Raw genomic sequence first — 6,000 nt, 5'->3', positions numbered from 1 at the left:
ATTTAGGGGGAAAATGTTCAACATCGAAGGCGGTGGCTGCAGCTAGGATGATTTTAAGCACCAAGTGAAAGACTGCTTTTAAAAGGCGCCAGAGCAACACTTGCGGATTTTTGATAATTTTTTTGATTTCCGTGCGGGATGTCAGGAGCTGCCAGTCAGTGCGGGATGTTGAGACGGATGCGCAGGATTTTTCAGATGTCGAATCGAAGCCCGAATGCGGAAGAGGCCAAAAATGGGCCAAGATTTGAAAAGGTGGACAAAACTTAGGCCAAAAAGGGAGTGCCCTTTGGAACACCCCCCCCCCCCCCCCCCCCCCCTCATTTTTTTCATGGAGTATGGCGGTAGCACGCTGATCAAAAAAATGGCGCAAAAAAAATCGGACCCCCCCAACTCGATTTTGGGCTACAAGTAAGCCGTGGATCAAACAATACCCGGCAACTTCCCCTTCTTCCCTGATCCTATCACTGGTCTTCACACGAGATATGACTGTCTGGATGAAGAGATCAGAATCTAGTCTTTCTCTCTCCTCCCTCTCTCTCCTCTCTATGGGTTGTTCATGCGCACTATCTTGAAGGAGGAATCGGGAAGGAGATTGAAGAAAACGATGATGGAGATTGATGGAGATACTGAAGATTGATGTGCAGCATTGGATTGAGAGCAATGGAGGCTCTGTCCGCTGGTCACATAGTCATTTAATGCGTCTCGAGTTTCGTAAAAACACAGTATGACCATTTTTATGAAGAAAATGAAGGGTTTTTTGGTATTTTATGATGGTAATGATGTTCTTATTGGATGAAAATTTGTTTGAGTGCTGGTTGTATCATGATTAATTGTTGTTTATCAGAAAATTTTGATTTTGCAATGATTTACATGCGTTATTTCATTCTCGTGAAACCCAAAATGCGGTTTTTTAGCGGTAAAATGGTAGTTTTGTCGTTTCGGGTTGGTGAAATGTGTTCCTATAAGGAAAAAATGGAAAATAAATTGACTAATAGTATGTTGAAGTGATTGGAACAAGAAAAATCAGAAAATAGCATATTTTATTGACAAATAAATCAAGAAAATAGAAAAAATAAGGGAAAAAATAGAAATACGCTTCACAAAAATAAGGAAAAATATAATGATTGTTTGTGGATGTATGGTAGAGGCAAAGCATGAGGTTTCGCCTCAGTTTGCCCTATCTCCTTATCAAAGTTTGTGATTTATCTCTTTTCATACATCAAAACATGACAAAATGAACCTCTACAACTATGCAACGAAAGCAATACCTAAATGTAGGGGGGTGGGATGTTTGAATGGTGCGATTTGCGTGATGATTGTTGCTTATTTTCTGATGCATATCATGACATAGAGTTTGTTGCATTTTAATTAAGAGGATAGTAGCACGAGTGGTGTCTCGGTGCTATCCTTACATCGCCGCAACGAGTTAGTGAATGAGCATTGGAAAGCCTGGTTGTGCACCACACGTTTCTGATTGAAAATTATGTTTGAGCACTTTAGGATCATCCACTTTTGCATGTGTAAGTCAACCATGGTATCAGAATACAAAGGACTGGATGCATAGCACATGTTTTCGATGACGATGACCCACGCTTGAGTGTGGAAAGGCAACCTAAGCCGTAGGATAGACGTTCATTTCTTGGGGAATTATTTGGTAAGGACACATGGTATCTCCTGGAATACATTCAAAATGAAAGAGTGGAGTTTGTTCATTTGTTCTATATGTTGAGCAGCGCATCAAGGGGCTAATCCCTGCGGTGTAGAAGAGCTGCAGTGGGGCCGCGGTGTTTTCACCGAGAGGTTGCCTCCCATGTATGTGATTATCATGGCATTTATTGCCAGTGTGTATGGGTTCTCCCTCTCTGAAGTTTATAAAAAGGAAAATGTTGAAATACAAAACTATAAACGCATAGATTAGGCTTTAGGAGAGTTCGTCCTTTAGCAGCGGATAGACGCTCCTGGCCCGCGAGGCCGTGCGGGTGTGTTTATCTGTTATGAGCATGAGGTCCAGCTAGTCCCATAGCCAGTGCTAGCCCATTTGAGGTCCCATCAGTGGTGCGTCTACCAGGAGCTGCCAACAAGTGGTGGTTCTCGAATCTAGAGTTTTTAGGGACCAAAAAATTGGTTTATATCCTCTGACAAGGACCGTCAAGCCGAAATACAAAAAGCAAAACGTGCTGAGAGGGCTAGATGTCGGTTGGAGATTGTAAGACTCTATTCTCCTCAAAGGAGCAACCCGATATGCATAAAAGGCAATGGTCTTAGTAACCCAACTGCTGCACTAGTCCTTTAGGTGCAGAAGGAAGCGTAAGTTCTTCCTCTCATCCACCAAGTCAACCCACTTCAAGTGGGGGTGTGATCTTATCAGTCCAAACTTCTATTGTCACTCCGATTGTCGTCATGGCACAACCCATTGCAATTCTTGCAGCAGGGACGCCAGATCTGCCAGCTTTAGGAGTGCCTCTACCCATTTTTAATGGGTTAGCCGAAGAAGATGTGGAGTTTCACATTTGTGAATTCCAAAGATTAATGCTTAATTACCACATCCAAGATGAGGGACATCTTATGATGTTCTTTAACATGACATTAAAAGGTAGGGCTGCAGTATGGTATCATAGCATAGAGACTGGAACCATCACTACAATCAACCAATTTTATGTAGCTTTCCGAGAAGAATATGCCGCTGAAAGAGGTGGCCAATATTGGTTGCTTGTTTTGGATATAACACGCCAAGACCCCCAATGAGAATGTGAAAGCCTATGCCAAGAAGCTTAAGGAAGTATTTTGTAAGTTATAAACTTACATTCCTATTTTGCCGGCTGCCCAATTGCAATACTTCTTACATGGATTGGATTTCAACATTCAGGTATAATTGAGTAGTGTGGCTTTGATTAATATAAACACCACCATCACGCGGGCAGAAGGAGTAGAGTCACGATTACAAACGGCCTACTCCTCTCGAATAAATCTTAATGCGGGTCTAGTACTTGGAGGCAATTTACCATTGACAAATGGAAGTCAAGGGATGCCTATGAATAACCCTAATGGGAGAGGAAGCATGGTCCAAAATGTACCTTCGCTGCCAGCTCCTCCTAGTGTGACTATGCCTATGTCTAGTCAATTGGCTCCACCAAATGTTGGAGGCCAAGCTTGGAACCCTAATGTTGTTCTTGTGGGTCAAAAACTAATACCCAATCAAATTGTTAGGCCAATGGAACGACAGATAGACGATCAAGGCTATGAGTTGAGTGCCTCTAATGTCCTTGGCGAAGTTAAGGATATGATGAAGCACTACACCGACATGATTTCTGAATAATATCGGCAAATAGCTGTTGACGTCAATTTCCTGAAGAAGCAGCAGAATCTGATATGGAGTCGACGCCTTGAAGAGGGTGGTCCCTCAAGATTCAGCTGTAAGTGGTGTGGCAGATAACATTTCCCTAGAAATTGTCCAAATGTTAAATGTGATATTTGTGGGAAGTCGGGTCACTTAGCCGCTACCTGTTGGAGTAAGATTAGTTCCCTCCAACAAGGGAGGAAACAGCCAGGCCTAGTTAATCATAGAGCGCAAGGTAGTAACCTCCAGCAAAATGATGGACCAAGACAAATACTGCAAAGGGGAAAGACCACTATAGAGGAGTTGCCACAAGCCAATGGAGTCAGCCTTATCGAGGTTGTACGCGTCAATGGTGCTGAAACCTCTAACCTACAAGACATGACAAGAGGCTAAAAGGCTAAAGAGGGTGATAAAGGTAATGCGAAACCGGTCGAGGAAAACCCTAAGCAAGGGGATAAGGGGATGCAAGTCTTGAATCCTGGCATGGAAGGTGGACCTCTAAGGCTTGTTGACAGAAAAGTCAATCCTAAAAAGGATGAGGAAGTGCCGAGAAAGAAGGCAAGAGCTAAAAAAGAAACACCAAAGCCGGTTCTGAGACCAAAAGAGAGAATGGTTTGGCGAGAAAAGTGAGCTTTGGCTACCTATCATGATTTTGATTTAGCAAGTTCTCTTTGAGAATTCAAACTAGATGTAAACCTCTTAAGTTGATTAAATTATCTCCAGGAGTACGCAAGGAATTCAAGAAGATCCTGCATATTGGTTATATTGTAGAACCTTTGGGCATAGCACGAGTAGGGGAAGATTGGTTTGATCATGCTGAAAAGAATTGTCCTAGGGCTCCAGCATACATGGATGGAATACAAGTGGAGCATGCTATCGTAGACACTGGGTCCTCCATCAATATCATGAGTTCAGAGTTGATGGAGAGGTTGGGTCTAGGCATCCAAAAATATGGCTCCACCCTTCTTAGAATGGCTGATGATAGTCTAAGGCAACCAGAAGGTTGCATTACTAAAGTCCATGTTACAATGGCAAGTGTAGAATGCTTCTTGGACTTTAGGGTGATAAGATTTGCAGGACGTCCGAGCTATCGAGTCTTGTTAGGCAGGCCTTGGATCTTACAAACAGACTGTCAAGTCGATATACCCGCCGGTCGAGTGGTTCTAGGTAGAGGTGCTAATCGAGTAATAGTCGATGCTTACCCTGAGTCTCCTCAGAGTGAGAGAGCTCCTTTATCCTCTACTGAATTAGAAATAGCTGATGATCCATCTGGTAGTGAGACATCATCTAGTGACGAATCTAAAGAGGAGTCCACTACAGAGGATATTTATCAGATAACTCTAAATGAGCCGCAAGATAGAATAAGAGACGCGGATGTGATTGAGTTGGACCTTGGCACGCCGAATGATTCGTAGCCAATTAAATTAGGTTCCATGCTCAGTTCAACAGAAAGGGAGGACTATGTGTCCTTGATTCAAGAATTCCGCGACATCTTTGCTTGGAGTTATGATGAGCTGAGAGGCATTCCTCCCAGCCTGGCTGTTCATACTATTCCTATAAAAGAAGGCAATCGTCCTATTTGTCAGAAAGTAAGGCGTATGCCTTTTGAATTGAGGGACGGGCTGTTTGAGGAGTTACATAAGTTACGAAAAGCTAGTTTAATCTTCCCTGTATAGCACACAGAATGGTGTTCACCAATTGTCATCAGGAAGAAGAAAAACAACCAGATCCGACTATGTGTAGATTTTAGAGAGCTGAATAAGCAGACGGTTAAGGATTACTACCCGTTGCCATTTATTGACCAGATTTTAGATCAATTAGCGGGTAGGAAAATATATCTGTTTATGGATTGCTTTGCAGGATACAACCAGATGGCAATTGCAAAAGAGGACATGTTGAAAACAACTTTCATTACTGTCTTTGGTACTTTTGCGTACCATGTGATGGCCTTTGGTTTGTGCAATGCACCTGGATCATGGCAACGAACAGCAAACAAGACCTTTGGTGACATCTCCCCAGATGAGTTGAAAGTATTTATCAATGACCTGGGGGCAGCCACTGTAAGGGAAAGGATGTTGATTATCTTAAGAAAGTGCTTTGAGTGCTGTAGACAATTTTGTATCGCTCTTAACCCACGGAAGTGTGTCTTTAGAGTGCCTTATGGGCTATTGCTAGGCCATGTGGTCAGTTCAGTAGGGATCGCAACTGACCCTGAAAAGATCAACGTTATAGTCGCTATGAGTCCATCATGCACTCCGAAAGAGGTACATAGCTTTATGTCATCGATAGGGTACTATCAGAAGTTTATAAATGCCTTGGCAGAAAGGACGTTGCCATTAACGAACTTATTATCCTTTAGCTGTCTATTTGTATGGAGCGACCCTTGTAAGGTAGCTTTCTAGGATGTGAAACAGGAGCTGGTAAAAGCACCAGTTTTAAAAGCATCTAAAAGAGGCGAGGTATTTTACATATTTTCAGCAGCCACCATGCATTGTATCAGCTTTGCTGTTTAGCCCGAATCTGGGAGGAAAAGTGGTATCATCCGATAGCTTTTGCTAGTCGAAAATTGGGCATATCAGAAATTAACTACACCTACATGGAGAAGTTGTGCCTTGCGATGGTTTTTGCGACTAAAAAATTCAGGCACTACATCCTTTATGAGA

This window comes from Lygodium microphyllum, chromosome 9, assembly GCF_053477565.2.
Source record: "Lygodium microphyllum isolate KBCC chromosome 9, Lygodium_microphyllum_v1.1.10, whole genome shotgun sequence".
Lineage (NCBI taxonomy): Eukaryota > Viridiplantae > Streptophyta > Polypodiopsida > Schizaeales > Lygodiaceae > Lygodium > Lygodium microphyllum.
This window is presented reverse-complemented; position numbering follows the sequence as displayed.